General features: G+C 38.6%; 1 protein-coding gene and 1 long non-coding RNA gene across 7 annotated transcripts in view; both read right to left on the bottom strand.

Annotated features, from left to right (window-relative positions):
• The window catches only part of LOC105487858 (potassium voltage-gated channel interacting protein 4), a 1213665-nt gene that overhangs the window by 778611 nt on the left and 411113 nt on the right, over positions 1 to 23941 (bottom strand). The gene's annotated exons all lie outside the window — the stretch shown is intronic.
• LOC139362113 (uncharacterized) overlaps positions 1 to 23941 on the bottom strand; it is a 122832-nt gene that overhangs the window by 23448 nt on the left and 75443 nt on the right. Inside the window, exon 2 of the long non-coding RNA XR_011620459.1 lies at positions 1 to 23941. This exon is cut by the window's left edge and continues 23448 nt beyond it. This is a non-coding gene — a long non-coding RNA (uncharacterized lncRNA).

Here is a 23941-nt window from a genome sequence, read left to right as displayed (position 1 = left end):
AACAGCTGAAAAGTCTAACACAGATAAAAGGGTTGTACATCCTCCATGAAGGCAGGGCCACAGTGAAGCTGAATATACACTCCCGGGAAAATAATAAGCACAACATACTCAGAAACAACCACGTCAGAGTGGGATCCAGGACCCCCTTCCTGTAAATAACCATAAATACAGGTAAGAAGTATTCTTCTCCCTCCTTACTCTGCCTCACATACCAGTGGAGCTCAGACATAAATGAAACAGGAAAGGAAGTAGAGAATTTTGAACCCAAAATGTGATTGAGAATTTTAACGTCCTAACTTAAATATCTAAAATTAATCAGAAAGTTCTAGAAGATTCCCAATATGTGAATGGAGGCAAAGAAGCAGGGGAAGTACACAGTAAAATTGGAGACAGTTTGTAAAAGAAATAAAACCATCTTGTGTTTACGCTCCAATGAATCGAGGTATTTCAATAAATTGGTATGTTTCTGTTAATCATAGATTTTTTTTATCTTGCCTAATATGAGCTATTACATGCCTACACTCTTTCAGGGTTAAGATTCTGCCTTACTTATTTCTGTAACAGCAACCCTGTTGCTGACATATTGACTGACATTCATCAAGTACTTGTTGAAGAACTGCTGTGCACATAAATTCAAATCTCCCTTAACAAAAGGTTAAAGAAACACTCAATCATGGGAGTACAATGCCACTACTAGTGCACCTGTGCTTGGTAATTACCCTCTCAGCATGCACAGCTTTCTCTGATACATCGTAGAAGACCTAAACTAGGAGACTTCTAATAACTTCTACCATTTACTGTGGGGTTTGCTATGTGCATGTTATCCTATTTATTCCACACAAAAACCTATGGTGGTATTATTCTTCCCATCTCACACACAGGACAATAAAAGCCTTGAGAAGACAGGGGCTTGCTTCAAGGTCATACTGCTAGTAAGAATTGAACGTGAGATTTCCCATCCCAAGTCTTTGAGATTCCAAATCCTGCTCCTATTCCACCCTCTCACATTTTTCACGGTGCCTCATCCCTGAATTTGGAATAAGATCAAGGGTAGCACACACACCCTCTACTCCATCAAACATTCACTGGCTATCCATAGGATCAATATAGTGGCCTGGTAAGTCCATAGACAGACACCGTGAGCACTTATGCCTCAAATCCAGCATCACCCTGGGGAGTTAGTTACAGGAAATTGTTTTCTTCCCTTTATTCTTCTTTTCTTTCTTCAGCAGTCAGTTCTAAGACACCTAGTATAAATATTTTCAGAAAAAGTTGTCATTTCCCTCTTTGTTGTCCCACTTGCATTTTCTCTACAGCGGAGGAAACCCTAACCCCCTAATCATCAAGGAAACACATATACGTTGAACAGCAACCTGCTGGTGGGAGATGCAGTGGGTGAAGGTAAGCAGAGGAATCAGTCCATGAAAACCCGAAGCTCTCAGCCCCATTCAGCTCTCAACCACTCAGGGAGGCCTGAGGACACAGAAAGGACCTGCAGAGGTAGGACCTGCAGAGGTAAGCCATTACTACAGTGGATGAAAACATCCCTACGATGTGGTGGAGAAAACAGTCGTTTTTCATCTGTATCAGGAATGGGGTTCTACTAAGATTGTATTTGAAATTACGCAATTGAATCCCCTGTAAGTCATCTCTGTACTCTGAGCAGACCAGTGATTTCTAAAAGTAGACCACGTAGGATGTGGTCGAACTGCCAGGATATTTTCAGGGACACTGAAACAGCTCCTTGATAACCCCCTGCATAGCCTGGAGTCCAAGAGGAGAGAGTTTGAGCCCTACTCAAAATCATGTTCAGGTTAAATAACAGCTAAGAGTTGAGTGTCTCTTATGAACCATGCCCTGTTTTAAGCACTTTAATTAATTTAGTGAATCCTCCCAACAAGTCTATAAAGAAATACCCTTATTATTTCCATTTAACTCACCGAGCAAACCGAAGAAAACGGGGCTTGAGTAACTTTCCCAGGGTCACGGTTATGGACTGATTTATGCCTCCCCCAAATTCACATGTTGAAATCCTAACCCTCAGTGTGATGGTCTTAGGAGGTGGGGCCTTTGGGAGGTGATTCAGACGTAAGGGTGAAGCCTTCATGAATGCGATTAATGCCCTTATAAAAGAGGTCTGAGGGAACTTGGTTGCTCTTTCACCCATGTGAGGATACCTTCAGAAATCAGCCATCTATAGTCGAGAAGAGCTCTGTATTAGTCAGGGTTCTCTAGAGGGACAGAAATAATAGGATACATATATAATAATAGGATATATATACACACACACACGTGTGTATATATACATATATGCATATATATATGTGTGTGTGTATATATATATATATATAAAAAGAGGAGTTAATTAAGTATTAACTCAGCTGATCACAGGGTCCCACAATAGGCCATCTGCAAGCTGAGGAGCAAGGAGAGCCAATCCGAGTCCCAAAACTGAAGAACCTGGAGTCTGATGTTCGAGGGCAGGAAGTATCCAGCATGGCAGACAGATGTAGGCCGGCAGGCTAGGCCAGTCTAGCCTTCATATTTCTCTGCCTGCTTTATATTCTAGCCATGCGGGCAGCTGATTAGATGGTGCCCACCCAGATTAAGTGTGGGTTTGCCTTTCCCAGCCCACTGACTCAAATGTTAATCTCCTTTGGCAACACCCTCACACACAGACACACCCGGGGACAATACTTTGCATCCTTCAATCCAATCAAGTTGACACTCAGTATTAACCATCACAAGGCCCCTCACCAGAACCAGCCATACTGGCACTCTGATCTCAGTTTTCCAGCCTCCAGAAAAATAAATGTTTGTTGTTTAAGCCACCGGGTCTACAGTATTTTGTTATAGTAGCTGGAATTGACTAAGACAGTCACACAGCTAGGAATTAGTGCAGCTGGGATTCGAACCATGGTGACCTCATTCCTAAGAGCTATATCATACTCAAGTGGATAATGTCTCTGCTTTGACAAGTCCTAGTTAAAATTCACGGAAACGTTATTTTCTGTGGGACTATCTATTAAGAAGTGAACTCAGAACTTGACTTGATGTTTCGGTACAGTGTGTAGCCCTGAGTAAACAATGTGTTATGAAGAAGCCCACACAGGAAATTTTGCAAGACAATCTATTTCTCCTTTTACCTTTAACTTGGATAGCTTATTTTTATTTTTATTTTTAATTTATTTATTATTATTGTACTTTAAGTTGTCGGGTACATGTGCATAACGTGCAGGTTTGTTACATATGTATACTTGTGCCATGTTGGTGTGTTGCACCCATCAACTCATCATTTACATCAGGTATAACTCCCAATGCAATCCCTCCAGAAAAATGCTATCTGCCGACCTGAGAAAATAATTTAGGCAAACATTTCTACCATTCTTGTTTTAATATACTTTATCCAAAATGTGTGATATTTATAGACTACTTCAATTGGGGTAAGAAGTATTCCTGGGTTGACTTTTACACGGTGAAAATGTATGCTCTTGAGGCATATAAAGATACCGGAGCATTCTTAATTCTTAATTCATTCCATTATCTTTTAATTAAATTGCCCTCTATTATCATTTTGAGAAGTAGAATTGTGAACTTGTTGAAGCATAGAATTGGGCATCCAGTACTTTTGTCATAATCACTGCATCTTCTTCAGTTCATTTGTCCTTCAGAGCTTTATCTCTTTTGTGCCTTTAATTACCATCTACAACTGCACCCAACTTTGAAACACAGTACTCCTTCCACAGGGCAGCATCAAACAGGGGCATCCGGTGACATCCAAAATATTTTCAGTGAATATTCTAAGCGAGAAACAGAACAGATACACTTTTCTCAATATTAATACCACACACTAAGAATTGTTCCATGTAATTTAATATAAACTATATCATTTTATTGTGTATACAACTGCCTTCACGTGAAAAATGGGGCTAATAATAGAATAGTTAGTCTCTTTAATTCCCACATATGGTTGTTGTTAGGATTCAATGAATTCATGACATAAACTTCATGAACAGACTTAACACATCGCACGTTCTATCAAGTGTCAGCTCTTACTCTTTTTCTTTCAGCTCTCTACTTGGAGGCTTCACAAGAATATCAAAAATAACATATCTAGCTGGGCGTGGTGGCTCAAGTCTGTAATCCCAGCACTTTGAGAGGCTGAGGCACGCGGGTCACGAGGTCAGGAGATCGAGACCACCCTGGCTAACACGGTGAAATCCTGTCTCTACTAAAAATACAAAAAAATTAGCCAGACGTGGTGGCGGGTGCCTGTAGTCCCAGCTACTAGTAAAGCTACTAGGAAAGTTGAGGCAGGAGAATGGCGCGAACCCGGGAGGCGGAGCTTGCAGTGAGTGGAAATCAGGCCACTGCACTCCAGCCTGGGTGAGAGACCAAGACTCCGTCTCAAAAATAAATAAATAAATAAATAAATAAATAAATAAATAAATAAAATAAATTAAAGTAACATATCTAAAACTGAATTCATCCTGTTCCCTAGGACTACTTGCCATGCCTCTACTCCCCTAACTTCTCTAACTCAGGAATAACATCATCATATCAAAAATCTGGCTGTAGGGCTATCATGTAATTATTCCTTTCTTGCATTGCCCAGTTGCAAGTCTCAGAGTGGCTATCTCAAAAATATATCTTGACTATTCATTATCTTCACCAAAAGAACCATCTCCTCCAATCTGGACTATTGAAATGCCTTCCTAAGTGCTCTCTTCAATTTCATTCTTCATCATCTCTTACCTTTCTCTTCATAGCAGCCAGAGTAATTTCTACCCATGAAATGGATGAAAGTTGTTTCAATGATATGTCTTTCTCAGATGTTCCAGAACAATCTGGAAAGCGTGTGTGAATTGTACAAAAGCATCCTCATCCATGGAGAGCATTGTAATAAAAAACAAAACAAAACAAAACAAATCTCCATTTAATAGTTCTTAGAAGTAGCTGTCTTTCATGGCATTGTACCATCAAACCTACCTCCTCTAGAGGGTGATGGGGAAATACAGTAGTTTTGAGAGACAATTTAAACACTAATTACTTCAACCTGTGTCTGTTATAGTGGCTGCTGCATTAATAGAGGCAAATAAGTTGACAGGTGATTGCAAAATACAAGACTATTTTAATATAATATGTGTTAGGATATTTTACTTCAGTCTACACATAATCATCCCCCATGCCAATTGACTAAGGAGATTCATTTAACACTTCAGAGACTCCAGGAAAAAAAAATTGCAGGCACCACATTTTTTAACGTCTTTATGAGAGCTTTCTAAATTAATAATATTATTGTACAAAATGTTCTAGGCAAATATGCATAGAGCAAAATACATTTTCACCTGCCACCATATATTCTGCAGCCTCAACTTTTTTTTTCTTTCTAGAGACAGAGTCTTGCCCTGTCACCCAGGCTGGTGCACTCACAGCTCACTGAAGCCTCTAACTCCTGGGCTCAAGCGATCTTCCAGCCTCCTAAGTAGCTATGACTACAGGTGCATGCCACCATACCCAGCTTACAGTATATTCTTTATGACTAATCCTTTCTACCCAAAGTAGTAAAAGAAAAAAAAAAGACAAAAAATGCAAACTGCTCCTCAAAGGCTCCTAAGCTTACCTCATCCATCTGTAGCAAAGTGGCTAAAATCACGAGCTGTGGAGATAAATCCTACCTCTACTAGTTACTACCTGTCCAACCATAGGCAAAATTCTCCATTCCTCTAATGTTAAAAGCCTTATCTGTAAAGTGAGAATGAAAAAAAATCATAATATGTATTTCATTAGATTAAGTGGATTAAATAAGTTGATATTTGTAAAGTACTTAGAACATTGCTTAGCACATAGTAAAAAAATATATGTATTTGCTTATTTTTATTCCTGTTGCTATGGTATAAATATTTGTGTCCCTGAAAATCCATGTGTTGAATACTAACATTCAAGCTGATGGTGTTAGGAGATGGGGTCTTTAGGAGGTGGCTAGATAATGAAGACGGAACCCCCATTAGGGGATTAGTGCCCTTATAAAAAAGCGGGGGACACTATTCACCAACTGCAGAGAGCTAGCTAGACCCTTCCACCATGTTAGGTTACAGCAAGAAGATCGGTCCTCATTGGACATCAAGTCCACTTTGATCTTCAACTTCTCAGCCTCTAGAAACTGTGAGAAGTAATTTTCTGTTATTTATAAGGTACCAAGCTTATGGTATTTTGTTAAAGAATCCTGAATGAACTAAGACACCTATGGTCTTTATTTTTTAATGTGTCAATGCCTCTGTGCTAGATGAGGTGATTAATTCTATAGGTTGTGTGTGTGTGTGTCTGTGTGTGTGTGCTTACCACTCTCAAATGCTATATTTAGTATAAGCATGCACTAATAAAAGTGACTTGATATGATTTAGTCATAAATAATATTCTCTGGAGCCAGGTTAAATGTAAATATGCATCAATTTTGGTAATTTGAAATCACTTAGTCCTCAATAATATTCACTCATCTTTTTCTTTTCCCTTTCCCCCTTCCTTCCTTCCTTCCTTCCTTCCTTCCTTCCTTCCTTCCTTCCTTCCTTCCTTCCCTCCCTCCCTCCTTTCTTCCTCTTTCTTTTCGTTTCTTTTAGACAGGATCAGTCTCTATCACCCAGGTTGGAGTGTAATAGTACGATCATAGCCCATTGTCACCTCAAACTCTTGAGCTCAAGTGATCCTCCTGCCTCAGCCTCATGAGCATATGGGACTACAGGTGTGTGCCACCATACCTGGGTAATTTTTTATGAATATTTTGAGACAAGGTCTTGCAGTGTTGTCCAGGCTGGTCTCAAACTCCTGGACTCAAGCAATCCTCTTACCTCAGCCTCCCAAAGTGCTAAGATTACAGGTGTGAGCCACTGGGCCTGGGCTTTTTTGCTTTTTAACACCTTTGCATGGAGGCTTTGAAGTACTCTTTTAATGATATATATTGGATAATGTATTCTTCCTTAAAACATTAACATTAATTTAGAATATCCAAACTGTATAATATTTCTGCCATGTTTCTTTGCCAACATTTTTTCCATCCTGTGAGGGGGCTCAGGTTTGCTATGTCTGAGCTTCTCCTGCTCCTTTATTTTCTCCACTCTTGAGAGAATGGAGAGACGTATCTGGGTGGTAGTGTGGGAAGAATAAGCTGGCATGCTCTTCTCTGCTCACTCCTCTTTTCACCTGCCTCACTGTGGTAGCCTTTCTTTGCTCCAGCCCTTCTTATGGATGGGCTAACAGTGTCTATCATTCTTGGGGTTAGGGTGTGAGCCCATTTGGCTCTCACACTAAGCAGATGTTTTGGCTTCCATGTTTTCCCTAACATTTCCCCATGTTTGTCCAGAATCGGATAACAATGAGGTGCTATTTATTGTGTGTCCCCTAGACATTCTCCAAAATGTTTATGTGACTGTACCCTCTTGCATCTGATTTTTCCTGAAGTGTTGTCTCACTGACCTTCTTTCTGACTTATGCAATAGCCACTATGACTTTTTTTTTCTTATGCATCTTTCAATTCTGTGAATATATCAAGTTCTTTTTTCATTTTTGGCTTTTACACCTGCTAATGTTTTGCCTTTTTACTCTTCACTTACTTAACACTTATTGATTCTTTAGGTTTCATTTTAAATATCAATTATTCAGGGAAACCTTCTTGTTTTGTTTTGTGTTTTTTTTTTTTTAATTGAGACGGAGTCTGGTCCTGTCGCCCAGGCTGGAGTGCAGTGGGCAGATCTCAGCTCACTGCAAGCTCCGACTCCCGGGTTTACGCCATTCTCCTGTCTCAGCCTCCCGAGTAGCTGGGATTACAGGCGCCCGCCACCTCGCCTGCCTAGTTTTTTGTATTTTTTAGTAGACACGGGGTTTCACCGGGTTAGCCAGGATGGTCTCGATCTCCTGACCTCGTGATCCGCCCGTCTCAACCTCCCAAAGTGCTGGGATTACAGGCTTGAGCCACCGCGCCCAGCCGAGGGAAACCTTCTAAGTCAGTCTCCTGTTATTCCCTTCCATACCATCTAATCTTTTTCTTCCTATCACTTATTTCTTGAAATATTTTCTGTCTATCTCCATTATCACATTGTAAGGGCCATGAAAGCAAAGAGTGCTCTCTGTTGGCTTGACCAGTGATTTTTTTTTTTTTTTTGCATCATGCATAGTGCCTTGCACATAACAGGAAGTCAATAAATATTTGTTGAATCCATGAATGACTTCTTTCTTAATTTACTTGAACAACCACAAATTCAACATATACTATCGTGCAAATAAGTCATTTTGGTATGTTAGTTATGTGCTCCTGCCCTCTGGAAAACTGTTTTCCAATAGAGCCAGTAGCAGCCCAGCTTGAAGCTATCAGAAAGTCGTCTTCTCCTTCTCCTAACTTGGGGAATTTCCATGCTTTATTTGACAAATAATAACCAGCAAATTGCACATCAATAAAGAACCACTTATTAAAAGAATGAGCAATTTAACCCAAAAATATCTCAAAAAGAGACTTCTATGCTAGATTTTATAACCACATGTAAATCACAGCAGTATATGGGAAAATACTTAGATCATTATATTTCATTTATTCTGCATAGTTTGTCTTTCCAACAATATGGAAAAATTCTAGGAGGCAATAGTCCTAATTTCATCTCTGTATTCTTTAATTGCTTAGTATTAGTTGGACAATTTGTAGGTATTCCATAAACACACGTTGACTTTACTGTTGAGTACTGAAAAGTAAAATAAGGATGTTCTCATTACTTATGAACTCAAATGTGAAGAGGAGTACAGAGCCTCATATTTTAACTTCAGGAAAAATACTCAGCCACTTTCCCAACCCCCATAAAAATATAAAAAAAAGAAAGATGCCTCACAAAATAAGTGGGATCCTAGCTAATTTACTCATTGGTATAGCACAAGCTCATCTCCCAGAACCTATAATGACATTTGTTATTTATTTAAAGGATAAGAATACAGCAGTGTTCATGTTATCACTAGGGTCATAATTACTGTTGCAAAAAGCAGCTCCTGTTCCTGTAGTTGTTTTAAATTGGGGATTTAGAGGTGTAGGAAGAAATTATAGATTATTATTATTTGCTTCTTAAGTGATGCACGCTTTATATACAACTGAAATGATTAATAGAAATTCAATCTTCAAGTTATTGTGACATATTTTAGGAAACCAGCAGTAATTATTTCCTATCTAATTTTTATAATCATTAGTAATCAGGTAAGAGTTTATCTTGTTTTGAAAATTAAATTGTATTAAGCTTATAAATAACATTACAACAAAGAAAAATAAAGCAATTTTCTTATTACTAAATCAAAAACATTATCTAATTTTTTTAACTGGAAGTTTTCTTTGATGAATGAATATGCAGATGGCATACAAACATATGAAAGGATGGATATACAGACAAATATATGAATAAGCACCTGATATGTTTTGGCTCTGTGTCCCCACCCCAATCACACCTTGAATTGTAATAATCCCTACGTGTCATAGAATGGACCCTGTGGGAGGTAACTGAATCATGCAGGTGGGTTTTTCTAGGGCTGATCTTGTGACAGTGAATAAGTCTCATGGTATCTGATGGTTTAATAAAGAGGAGTTCCTCTGCACATGCTCCCTCTTGCCTGCCGCCATGTAAGACATCCGTTTGCTCTTCCTTTATCTTCTGCCATGATTATAAGGCCTCTCCAGCCATGTAGAACTGTGAGTCCATTAAACCTCTTTTCTTTATAAATTATGCAGTCTTGAGTATGTCTTGATAATATTCTTAATAACATTCTCATCTGTATGTAACATAATTGAAGTTATGCACCTTTCCTTGATTGATATGTATATCAATCTATTCATATATATATAGTATTGACATATATATAAAGCATATAACTTTAATTCATCTTAATAATCATGTATCACCTATTATTCTAGGTACTGCACTACAAGGAACACAAGTATGAAAAAGAATTCTATGAGATCCAGGGGCTCATATTCTAGCATAATGGAGGCCATATTTACAGAGACTAAGTTAAACTCCATAGATTTTCCACAAACAAAGTTTAACAATTTTTAAGGAAATACTACTAAAGGATATACATAGCACTCCAGGTTGTCTATGCTTCTACCCATTGAAACAACTCACTGTCCAGTAGCAGATGAGTTTTAATGAAATACCTGAGCAATTTGAGGAAATGCTTTTTCTTTATCGGATATAATCCACAACAAATCACAAAAGGGTACTTTTTAATAGTGTTTTCAGGGAACAGGTCTACCCCTACCCTTAGGCTGACAATAATGCTTTAAGCTCTTCCTATATACATCTGCACACTTACGAGGAAAGAATTTAGCTTATAACATTTTAAACCTCATTAATTAGGATGCCACCATTACAAGGGTGATGGCATTCATATAATGCCTAGGCTGCAGTTTCCATCTAAGTAAAGTAATGGTAGTAAGTGAACATATACTGTCCAAGATAATAATGAACATGTTTTGTTGGGTTGTTGATTATACTAAACATAAATACAAAAATGATTAGGACTTCCTAAGGGAGTCCCTCAGTTATTCCGATATTATTCTACTCATTCCCTTACCTTGGCTAGTATATTTTTAAAACAAGCAATAAGGAGAAGATGAAAGAATCAACAATTCCTACCACATTGAGACGTGGAATCCTTGGCCTATATTACTTTTACACTCATGGAAGATGGTGCAACATAATGGAAGGGGCATGGACTTGGGCCACAGGAAGAACTTGGCTCAAATTCTGGTCCTGACATTTCTAGTAGGGTTGCCCTACTTTTTAATCAGTAAAATTGGACTAAAGCCTATCTAAGGATTAGTACAAATGTGAAATAAATGATGGATGTAAAGAGCCTACCACAGTAGTTGGCACATAATAGGTGTTCAAAAATTGTTAAATGACTCTTACATTGTATCTGTTACAGAGGTAAAATTCAATGGATAAAACAGAAGCCATTGACAATGCCTTGAAAAACTCAACTATGTCAGATTTAAAAACTGATTTGTATAATCACAAAAAGGAAAAGTAGGACAATCACATTACATATTGTATAATCAGACTTTGCAAATTCAATCTGAATTTCTTTCTAATTAGTCAAAATTAGTGAGGTATGGTTGTTGCATCTCTTAGCTACTGTACCACAGGGTCTGGTCATCACCTGCTTCTATTTATGTTTGCTGTTCCCGTAAGGAATCCTCTTAGGTACAAGTACCATCAATAGTAGCTGGAACATTGCCTAAATGAAAAATTTTATTTATTCCTTACTTCCTGAAGGAACTGCCACGGGGTCAGTCCTAATCAGCACTTCATTTTAATACATTATCATCGAGTTCTAAGGATTAATTTTATAAATGATTAATGAAAGTACTTAATTGAATGTCACTCTCTGCTGCCTCCAGCTATTACAGGTTGTTGCTTTCACTGATTCCAGATCGATGCTTTTTTAAACACTCAGCTTTGCAGTATTTTAAACTAGGTCTTCACTTAGAGACTCACCTGTGGCTCAAATAAAACAATCTGAGGTTTGAGTTATTGATGCTGTTGTTTTTGGAATGATTGTACAATGCGTGACCAGCGACAGTTCATGTTTGCTTTCCTCCATAGAAACAGAAACTTGGCCCAGGCGTGGTGGCTCACGCCTGTAATCCCAGCACTTTGGGAGGCCCATGCGGGTGGATCACGAGGTCAGGATTTTGAGACCAGCCTGGCCAATGTGGTGAAACCTCGTCTCTACCAAAATTACAAAAATTAGCTGGGCGTGGTGGCGGGCGCCTGTAGTAGGTTGAGGCAGGAGACTTGCTTAAACCTGGGAGGTGGAGGTTGCAGTGAGCCGAGAACGCGCGACACTGCACTCCAGTCTGGGCGACAGAGTAAGACTCCATCAGAAGAAAGGAACGAAGGAGCGAAGGAAGGAAGGAAGGAAGGAAGGAAGGAAGGAAGGAAGGAAGGAAGGAAGGAAGGAAGGAAGGAAGGAAGGAAGGAAGGAAGGAAAGAAGGAAGGAGGGAGGGAGGGAGGGAGGGAGGGAGGGAGGAAGGGATGGAGGGAGGGAGGGAGGGAGGGAAGGAAGGAAGGAGAGAGAGAGAAAGGAAAGAAAGAAGAGAGAGAGAAAGAAGAAAGAAAGAAAGAAGAAAAGAAAGAGAAAGAAAGAAAGAAGGAAAGAAAGAAGAAAGAAAGAGAAAGAAAGAAAAAGAGAGAGAAAGAAAGAAAGAAAGAAAAGAAAGAAAGAGAAAGAAAAAGAAAAAAGAAAGAGAGAGAGAAAGAAAGAAAGAAAGGAAAGAAAGAAAGAAAAAAGAAAGAAAGAAAGAAAGAAGGAAAGAAAGAAAGAAAGAAAGAAAGAAAGAAAGAAAGAAAGAAAGAAAGAAAGAAAGAAAGAAAGAAAGAAAGACAGACTCACTCAATTTTGGGGGGCGTGGCAAACACTCCAGCTAAGCTGCAAGTTCTTGCACCCTTACAAGTGGTCATGTGGCATGGCTTTCGGCCAATGAAAAGCCTGCCTAGAATTTCTGCAAAAGTTGTGCTGTCCTTTTACAGGTTTTGCTCCTTCCTCCATATTGCTTCTGTTCTTTCCTCCTGCCCAGAGCATGAAGGAAGATACAGAGCAGCAGCTCTTTTTGGATTAGAAGAATGAAGACTAAGGAGACTGGAATCGAATAAAGATTAATTCAGCAGTTACCATAACAGGTAGCAGCATGGATTTGGCCCACAGTCATTGTTTGCTGACCCCTACTATAGACAAATGGATTAAGTTCAGCTCAGAATCAAGACAGAATGGGAAGGGAAATGATAATACAAACTGTGTAACTGCAGAGGAGGAGAAAGTGTACAGAATACGTTAAGATCACCGGTGTCCACAGCTCACTCGGTGATGGAATATCAAGTACCAAGGATATGTACAAGTTCCAGAAAGTGGTTGAAGCTCACTTCCTCATGTTAAGGTAAGTTCAGGAACTGGAAAGGTTCACACCACAGCTGAGATAATTCAGTTTTGAGGTAAGAGGATGAGCTGGAGCTGAAACTAATGGAATGTGCTATAAAATTGTATAGAAATCAATCTTGGTTTTTTTAAAATCTTCTTTTTCTTCAAAGAGGGTTTGTTGTAATAAAATATTCTCAGACCTCCTTCTATGCTTGTTACACTTTTTAAGACACCCTGGATGGTAGTAAATCTTTGGATTCCATTTCAGGATATAAGCAGAAAGAGTTGGGAAGAGACCATGAAATCTCTCAAGAGAGAATGTCAAGAGAGGCATTATCGTCAACATTATGGTCTCTCTTGCATGATTTCAGGTGTTATGAGAAAAAATACAAGTATACTATTGCTTTGTGAATGAGAGGCCATCTGGCCTTTCTTAATATTAAATACATCATGGCATGTCTTGAAAACTTAAGCTTTGATCATGTTCAGTGAATGGAGAGGACTGAACATTTGATCAATCTAATGAGCTGAAACACAATTCGCAAGGAACTCTGAAGACTTTTCACTCTGTCATCATTCCACTATGTGGTAAATAATAGCTAGCACATATTGATCACTTATTAGGCATCAGGCACTTTGTAGTGCGCTGTATACAGTCTACAGTTGAGCTCATCTAATCTTCCAAACTGCAGTATAAGGTGTCATGACCATGCTAATTTTTCAGACAGTCTTATAGGGAAAGGGCAAGTTTCTTAACCTCAATTTGTATGAATCACTAAGATATTTCAATGAATATTCCGAAGCCAATGTGCTTCTCCTTATAGTTTTTGGTGAAAAAAATCTGCTGTCAAATACAAAATGTACTTTTGTCTCCTAGTACTTTTGTCTTCTAGGTTATACAGCTGTAGCTACAGTCTTGAGCCCTACACAAACCTGAAATTGAGAGTAAATAAATGTCCCAAACATGACTGTATTTTTCTTTAAAACATTTTATTTACAATTCAGTTTGGTGAGTAGTTGTCTTTAAAGTTTTTATTATTTAAATATTTGCTTTTCTTTCTATTTTGTCATATATCAATACTTAGGAAAGTACAGTCTAAATGAATGCATATAACTTATCACAATAATTTTTAAGATACCAGCAAAAATTTGGTAAAAATTGGGCAAATAATTGTTGATATATTAATGCACAAGGGAGGCAGTACATAGACCATGAGAGCTCTCAGTTCTTTGTAAATGTCTTAAAAGCTACATAGGACTCATTGTTTAAGCTAATTCTAGATCATTGGATAAGGAGTTATCAAAAGCTTCCAAGTACCACAATAAAATAAGTATACTAATTTATTTGTTTATTCATTCAGTAAATATTTATTGATACTTTTTAAGGATCAGACTAAACAAGATGGAACAAGTCCTGGTTTTCTCAGCACTTGCACGTCAACAGACAGCTATGTCCATGATCAGTAAGTTGAGGATGGCAGGACAGATCACCAGAGCATAAGCAAAGGTATGAGCTACACTCACAGCTAAGACACTGAGCTATCTGCCCTGGGTCTAAGCAGAGGCCACAGCGGTGGTTTTCCAGAAGCTCCAAGGTAGGTGCATATATATCCAGAGCCAATGTTCACAGCTTGGAACTGTAATCTTTAAAAGCTAAGTTGAGGGCTCCAGTCAAAACATTCCTCTCCCAATAAAAACCGTGACAACTGGTAGAAGGAAAAGCCTGGCTATTTGGTTTTGAGGGAGTCAGGAGCACTAACCTGCTCTTTCAGCTTGCAATTCTAGGCTTCCAAGTGAAAACCAACCTGCTTATCTTGCCTCATCTAGAATTAGAGGGGTGAGAAAGGAAATTGGGAAGTAGTTTTGAAAGCTGCAGTGCCTTCCTTCCTTTCTCTCTTTCTCTTTCTCTCTCTCTCTCCTTCCCTTCTTTCCTTCCTTCCTTCCTTCCTTCCTTCCTTCCTTCCTTCCTTCCTTCCTTCCTTCCTTCCTTTCTTTTCTTCCTTCCCTCCCTCTTTCCTTCCTTTTCTTTCTTTCTTAACAGTCTCTCTCTGTTGCCCAGGCTGGAGTGCAGTGGCACAATCATGGCTCACTGCGACCTCTACCTCCCAGGTTTAAACGATTCTCCTGCCTCAACCTCCTGAGTAGCTGGGATTACAGGTGCTGGCCACCATGCCTGGCTAATTTTTGTATTTTTTAGTAGAGATGGGGTTTCACCATGTTGACCAGGCTGGTCTGACCTCAAATGACCCACCCACCTGGGCCTCCCAAAGCGCTGGGATTACAGGCGTGAGTCACCGCACCTGGCCTAAAGCTGCAGTTTCTTTAACTTGTTATTTATTATAATGTCAGGAAAGGGCAAGAATCTTGAATCTGAAGTAATAATGATGACAACGGGGTTGAAAAAAGTAAAAAGTTATTGTCTGGAGGTAAGATTATTATTTTTTTATCCTAGTATTTTAAATATATTATTTTATTCTATTTTAGGTGTTAAATACATGAAGTAGTTAATTGTCAGCAATAATATAATGTATAAGTCAAACTACAAGAAAATCTTATGCTTTCAAGCCTTGATGTAGAAAATAATTATATGAGTTAAGTTAGGAATGAGGTGGGTAGGAAATTGAGGGTGTCTTGCTATTTTTAGCAACTCTCAGAGTGTTTGGTACATGATACATATTTTCTGAATATTTTCAGAAAATCATTTCTAATGTGTTGGTATACTTTGAGTCTTGGCACACAACTGCAAAACAAAGTTTTGCATGAAAACACACCTGGGATTACAGGTGCTGGCCACCATGCCTGGCTAATTTTTGTATTTTTTTAGTAGAGATGGGGTTTTGCCAGTTGCTGTGATAAAGGAATATGTATATATAAATGCAGAGATATAATGAGACAGATGCACATTTACATTTTAAAAATTAGGTTTTCTTCGCTGCAAAAATATATGGAGTTCTTCTGAGGTTAATAATGATTACATAAGACCAACGATAAAACCGCATTTCTTTGTTATGAAGCCTAAAATATTAGGTGTGTTTTCATGCAATTACATTTTTAAAACAGTTCTGTGTAATCATCTTATTTTGTAGTGATGTTCACAAACATACTTAATAGTAGATACGTTTTTATTACAACAAAATATTACTTTAATAAAAACATCAAGTTATTTCAAAATGCACAGGAAAAGTTTCTCTCCATTGTTGTGCATGCTGAAAGACCACAGTGGGAAGCACACAGGTGGGGGGAAATCTGAGAAATGTGAGCTGTAATACCACACACAACAGCATTCTGCTCTCACAAGTCAGTGCTTTCCTCACCGAAATTTTATTTCAATAATTAATATAAACTTTTTTCGTCTGAAGTGTCTCTAAATCAGAGAAGGTTAAAATCAATGTGTATGTATGAACTTGCTGACAAGCTAGTGTAGCCACTACTTGCCTTTAGGTTTTAATCATTTTCCCAGTGGCTGATGGGCAGGCAGCAATATTAAGCCTGCTGACTAACTGAAACATATTCTAAATTATATGGACCTCTGGAGGGGATGCATTCTACTTAACCTTGGCATTTGTTTTAAATTACAGGAATCTACCATATTATATCATCCAAAATTTATAAAAATAGCTTTTATTCCTTTTCTAAATTTCATCTCAAGGTTGTTAGAGTCAAAGTTAGATGACACCAAAATGTGGTACAGAACCAATAGCTTGTGTAGCCTGAAGACTGGATGAATTATTCTATCCCATTTTAGACCATTTCCAACTGTTATTTCCAACACAAATTAAATAAGCCACATGAAGCTACCATGATCAAGAATATCTTTCTGGAAAATAGCCATGTTGATTTTAAACTAACAGAAATTTATTTGTGGGTTATGTATGGATGTTTAATAAGGAAAAACAGAAAAAAAAACTTTTAATAAGTACCTCATTTATTTCAGGTATTGTGTTAGCTAGGTATTTTACTTATCCCTTCTCAACGAATACTATAAAACCCATTTACTAAGAAATTGAGGCTAGAAGATGTAAAAGAAATGAACCTGGACCAATTCTTGCAAATCATGTTAGGAAGTTACAAGAAAGTAAAAAGATTCATAGTAAATCAAGTGCTGTGAATAGCCATTGAGCTTTGGAAAGCCATAGAAGCAGACACATTGGATACAGGATAGATGGTTCCTGTAGAAAGCTTTACAGAAACTGAAAAAGCCTAAAGCTCCTTAAATGATGGTAACAGTAGTGTAGAGTAGTACTTAACTGTATGACCTTTGGCTAGACTACTGTATTTGAATTACAACTCTGTCACACACTAAATATATGATTCTTGATAAGCTATTTACCATCTCTGTGCCTCAGTTTCCTTGTTTATAAAATTGCAATAGGACCTACTGTATGAAACCTGTGATAATTTGGTGACTAAATGCACATAAAACACAGCATAGTAATGTGTACACAGTACACATATATCAAATGTTAACTCTAATTATTTCTGTGAAGACAAATATATTGCTTGTGGAACACCCTGGGAGATCGATGTTGTCCTTACAAACACTGTAGTGCCCTAGAAGAGCATTATCAGTAATATCTTGTTATTTAAATAAATTACTAGCATTCATATGGTATTTATCATGAACAGGGAATATGATAAAAGCTTTTATGGATTTTATTTTCATCTAATTTTAATGAGATTTTGATGCATGCACTGCTCTTCCCATTTTGCAGGTGAGGAAATAAAGGTAAAGTGAATTTTAAGAACTTGCTTGAGTTCATAGCTGTAGTGATAGCGCCCATATTGAAAACCAAATTATCTGATAAGTCCAATTCCTGACAACCACATTATGGTGCCTTTCTAAGGCATAATGTGACACAGGTATAGAATGGTGACAATTGTAGCCATAAGTGCCCTTTCCATTTTCAGCCCTGCAGTGCTTCATGAAGTACTGTGTTCATGAGAGGCTGCTGAATGACTGCGTGTAGGACACATCTTCCCAGAGCACACTACTCCCTGGCAGAGCATAGCCCAGGAGAACAATGAGCCCATCTGAAACCTCAGAAATAGCCCAGTGCCTGCAGGGGATGGTGCTGCAGCTTCAGACAGGACCTCCATGAGGCGCAGAAGTTTGGTGAAGTGCCCCCGATCAGAGTCAGGTTCACATCGTGGGGCTCTGAAACATGATGCTGTCAATTCATCCCGAATTGTTCAAGGTCAAACTCTCAGGCATTCATCGCTATACCATTCCTCTCCACTCAATTCCATCCCTTTCCATTCCATCTCATTCCACTTTTTCCATTCGCTCCACTGTATTCTATTCCATTCCATTCCATTCCATTCCACTTCACTCTACTCCATTCTGCTCAAACGTATTAACTACTTACTGCACTACTTAGTCTGTAAGTAAGAAGCAGCTGCTGATATAAAGATGAATAAAATTAGGCTTAACATGTAAGGAGCTCTCAGGCGGACCAAGTTCCATTCAATAAACAGATTTAAAGAGTCAAAATCGAATTTAGTAATTTACAACATATCTCAACTTGAGAAATAGAATACATTATAATTTTAATACTCTTAGCTCTAAAACTAGAATTGGCCACAGTTTTCTTCCAGTGTATAGAAAAGTCCACTCAGAAGACTTTATTTTTGAGGACTTGGTGAGAGTAAAATAAGATATTTTCGAGGTATGTTTTCAATGAAGCATGAAAACTAGAAAGGTGTGTTTTGCTGGCTGAGGATACTTCCTGGCAAGACTCAAGGTCTACCATCTCAAATTAGAGTTCTCTCTAAGGTGCTAAACTCTATTGGTATTTTTTATGAATCACATATTTCTATATTTTTTGCCAAACACTCCCATCTGTAAAGTATCATGATTTCAGCTAGCAATGACAAAAGCAGCAGTCATTTTATTTGCAGCATTTTAGACTCGACTATTTTTCTGAGACATCTATTTTATTTCAATAGAGACTGAGAAGCCTGCTGGTTGCCTTAATCCTACATTTTAAAAACATACTTCTATATGAATTGGAGAAATGAAATGTGCTCCATAGTTTATGTTGTTCCTTATTTTTGGAATGTATCCTAATCTCAGGGTTCCTCATTGCTCTAACTGCATACTATGTTTATTTCCATCCTAAGGATTATCTAGAAGAGCAATTCCTAAAGGGCTTTTAAAATGTCAATTCCTGGACCCTACTCCATTCCTGAAAATCAAAATTTTGAAGCAGAAACCTCAGAGTCTCCAAGTAATCTCCCTCAGTAAACCTCATCCTCTATCTCCCTTTACAATCACTGAGACAGTGACCAGGTCCAGTGATGATGTCATAGGCTCTCCATTGCCTGCCTGACAATGATTCCTGGAGACTCTCACCCAAACAAGCTCTCACAGAAACCAGACAACGTGAGAAAAAGGAAGGTTCAGCTGGGGAGGCTTTATTGGGTCAGAAATGCCTTACTTAATTCCAGAAGGTCAACAAGAGAAAGCCAGGTCAACAGAACATAAATGTCAACATCTGTGGGCCCAGCTGGTGCCCTGCTGAGGCTACATAGTTGAGATTTTGCAAGCCAGGCAATATTGCAAGTTAATATGCTGTATAAATTCTGATTCCGCAGGAAAATTCTCCTTCAGTGTTGCATAGTTGCATTTACTAATTCTGCTTTCTTAGTATTTTGTGTGTTTGTTTTACTTTGTATTTTAAGTTTCAGCTAAGCAAATGACAAGTAACCAAAATATGAACGAAAGGAGTATTTCCTATGCACCTACTCTATGTACATATATTACCTCATTTAATATGGTTAACATGGCAGGGCATGGTGGCTCATGCCTGTAATCTCAGCACTTTGGGAGCCCAAGGTGGGCAGATCACTTGAGGCCAGGACTTCGAGACCAGTCTGGCTGACATTGCAAAACCCTGCCTCTACTAAAAATACAAAAAAAATATAGCCGGGTATGGTGGCGCATGTTTGTAATCTCAGCTACTCAGAAGGCTGAGAAATGAGAATCGCTTGAACTCAGGAGATGAGGGTTGCAGTGAGCCAAGATCACATCACTGCACTCCAGCCTGGGTGACAGAGTGAGACTGTGTCTCAAAAAAAAAAAAAAAAAAAAAAAAAAGAAAGAAAGGAACATTTTGAGAAGAAGAGGTTCTTATTATCTCTATATTAAAAAATAAAGCAAACAAAATGAACAGTGGATAATTATTTACCCAAAGTTAATAAATCTCAGCATTGGATATTGAGCCCTGTGTCACTCAAAGTAAAAATCTATGTTTTATTCTATAATACTCTGCTGTTTCCAAAACAGGCCAAATAATTTCTACCCCTCAAACATTTACTACTGGAAGAAAACAACTATGAAATCACACAGAGGCCATAAAGTAATAAGAGCAAATTTCTATAAAGCCACACAACCATCTCATTTCCTTGTGGCCACACGTTATATTCATTCAATGAAGAGTCAGGATCTACACTGCACCACTCATCGGGGGCTGAATAGGCACAGATATACCTGGTAATCTTTGATTTCTCAAACTCTACAGTAGATCAAGGTTCTGGCAAATGCAGAAGTAACTCAAACCTTTCCGGTCATTTTCAAACTTAAATTCTGTACACAATACAAGCATACTGTTGAGGGTGGCTTTTAATGTGATGTAAAACTGCAGCTTATGGATAGTGGTGATGGGTGATGTTGCCGCACTCCATCGCTGCATGCCATTCAGTACCTTTTATCCATTAAAGTTTAGGCTACCACATCAGCACTAGGATACTTTTAAATCCTTATATCTGAAAGTACAGAAACCTCTCTACTTTTCTGTGTGTGTAGTGTAGCCCTTGGCACATTGCAGAAAACAAAAACCAAGAAAAAAATACAAAAAATATCACCATCTGTTACTGGGTTGAATAGCGTCCCTTAAAATTTCATGTCTACTTGGAATTTGTGAATATAACCTTAGTTGGAAATAGAGTCTTTGCAAATATAATCAAGTCAAGATTAAGTCATACTGTGTTAGAGAGGGCCCTGAAGCCAATTTGACTTGTGTCCTTATCATCCTTACAAGAAGAGGGAAATTGACCTGGCACAGTAGCTCACGCCTGTAATCCCAGAACTTTGGGAGGCTGAGGTGGGCAGATCATGAGGTCAGGAGATCGAGACCATCCTGGCCAACATAGTGAAACCCCATCTCTACTAAAAGTACAAGAATTAGCTGGGCTTGGTGGCACATGCCTGTAATCCCAGCATCTCAGGAGGCTGAGGCAGGAGAATAGCTTGAACTAGGGAGTCAGAGGTTGCAGTGAGCTGAGATTGCACCACTGTATTCCAGTCTGGGCAACAGAGTGAGATTCCGTCTCAAAAAAAGAAAAAAAAAAAGACGAGGGAAATTTGGACATGGAGATACAGATAATGAAAAGAAAGGCATGAACAGATGGAGGCAGAGATTGGAGCGATGCATTTATAAGCCTAAGAATGCTATGGATTGCCACCAACCACCAGAAGTTAGAAGAGACAAGAAAGGAGCCTTCTACAGCGTGTTTAGAAGTAGTACATCCCACCAACACCTTGATCTTAGATTTCTAGTCCCCAGAACTGTCAGACAGTAAATTTCTATTGTTTTAAGCCACACAGTTTGTGATACTTTGTTATGGCCACCCTAGGAAACTAATACACCATCCATAAATATCCATGTACTACATGCAAGGTGCCATGCTCAGCACTGAGAATATGGAACAATGGAGATGTACACCTGGTATCTGGGACACATGTCAGTGTCTATAGACGTAGAGGAGGAAAGCAAAAAAATGTTCCACTTCATTTCAGCTCTAGTGTATTGCTTCTCTTCTAAAGAGCCACAGACAATTACTTCTCATCCTCTTCTTCCTCATTATTCCTTGGCTTACAAGTTAATGCATACATCATCGGGTTCCCAGTATTTCCTTTTCTCCCCAATATTTTTCACCCCATACTTGCGTTTCTATTGTGATATAATAGAATGGCACGAAGTAGAAACATACCCTTCACGTGGAGCACATGTTACCCAGTGGTTTTATTAAGACTTGTGTTTCAGCATCTGAGCTGTGTGAAATCTCACTCAAGGCTCTATAATGCCTGTATGTTCTCTATATGAATGTGGCATGACTGAAAACATAAAACTGTTATCACAAAACTGTTACATACATTGTAAAACAAACAGCTCTCTGATGTGGTTGGGCTCTGTGTCCCCACCCAAATCTCATCGCAAATTGTAATCCCCATGTGTCAAGGGAGAGACCTGGTGGGAGGTGACTGGATCATAGGCGTGGATCCCCCACGCTGTTCTCCTGATGGTGAGTGACTTCTCACGAGATCTGATGGTTTAAAAGTGGCAGTTTCCCCTTTGCTTTCTCTCTCTCCTGCCACCTTGTGAAGCAAATACTTGCTTATCCTTCTGCCATGATTGTAAGTTTCCTGAGGCCTCTCCAGCCATGTGGAACTGTGAGTCAATTAAACCTCTTTTATTTATAACTTATCCAGTCTCAGGCAATTTTTTATAACAGTGTGAAAATGGACTAATACACTCTCCAAATCTATCCAGTGCATAAAAGCACCATTTGAACTGCCACAAATGCAATGAGGCCTCTGAAATTTTCTAGTTCCACCCTTTCAATCACCTCAGCTAAAGTATCTTCTCCTCGTAAACTCCAGGACCTCCTTTTATAAGAGTGAGAATTCCTAAATTAAAATAACCAACAGAAAGTGCAAAAGAAGGAAGGGAGAAAGGGAGGGTGGGATGGAAACAAAATTGATGAGTGCAGTTGTAAGTTTCAGGGATTCTTTACATTCCTAACATGGTTTATTTGGTATTATAAATTCAGAAAATCTAAAAATTATTCATAATGCCCAATGACTTTGTTTATAGATTTGTATCAAATCTTACAGAAAATGGAAGGATCACTGAAATAGTCATGTCCAGACTGAGCTGACATTTAGTGAGCTCTCCTTCCACTTCAAACTCAGTGTCAGATAGCATTTTATATGCTGTGTAAGAATTCTTTCGTAAGGCCGGGCACGGTGGTTCACGTTTGTAATCCCAGCACTTTGGGAGGCCCAGGCGGGAGGATCCCCAGGTCAGGACTATGAGACCAGCCTGACCAACACAGTGAAACCCTGTTTCTACTAAAAATACACAAATTAGCTGGGCATGGTGGTGGGCACCTGAAATCCCAGCTACTCAGGAGGCTGAAGCAGGAGAATCGCTTAAATTGGGAGGTGGCGGTTGCAGTGAGCTGAGATTGTGCCATGGCACTCCGGCTTGGGCAACAGAGATAGACTCCATCTCAAAAACAAATAAACAGACAGACAAAAAAAAAAGAGAGAGAAAAAAAAGAAAAGAAAAGAGAGAGAATTCTTTTGTGCTTATTTACACAAGTTCAAATAGAAGTGAACAAAGTTTTCTTAGCTTGTATGTAGTCATGCATTATTATAACCAATATTAATACTGGGTCTTAAACTTAATTAGGCCTTCAGATTTGAAAATCTCAATGGTTCTTTCCACTAAACCATGTGGCCTCACCAAATATATTTCTGTACGAATCCTAGAGCACATGTTATCTTGGGAGGAGTCTGTTTTTTGCTTTTACAAAACAGTCATATTGCCAAATATTTAAGAGAAGAAGTTCTACAATTTATAGTATATGGCCACACTGTCACCTGACAACCTTTAATAACAAAAATAGACAACATTACATGACCATAGATAACATTTCAGCAACAGTTTTCTAGCAGTGAGCCACAGCTAAAATTGTGAGCATGGGTACTTCAGCATGAAGGCCCAAATCAGGTGAATATGTACGAGAGAGGCTCATAAAAATCTAACCTTACCTTGCATTTCCCCAAAAAGCAGTGGCTCAGGATTCACCAATTCAGTGTTCAAGATGATTTTATAAAATATGAATACCCTAAATAATGATGATTCACTGTATTTTGTCTTACTCTTAAACATGTACAAATTCTAGTAGCTGATGAAAGGATCAAGGTAACTC

Source organism: Macaca nemestrina, chromosome 3, assembly GCF_043159975.1.
Source record: "Macaca nemestrina isolate mMacNem1 chromosome 3, mMacNem.hap1, whole genome shotgun sequence".
In the NCBI taxonomy this organism is placed as follows: Eukaryota; Metazoa; Chordata; class Mammalia; order Primates; family Cercopithecidae; genus Macaca; species Macaca nemestrina.
The sequence above is the reverse complement of the archived record's forward strand: the minus strand, read 5'-3'. Positions and strand labels throughout refer to the sequence as shown.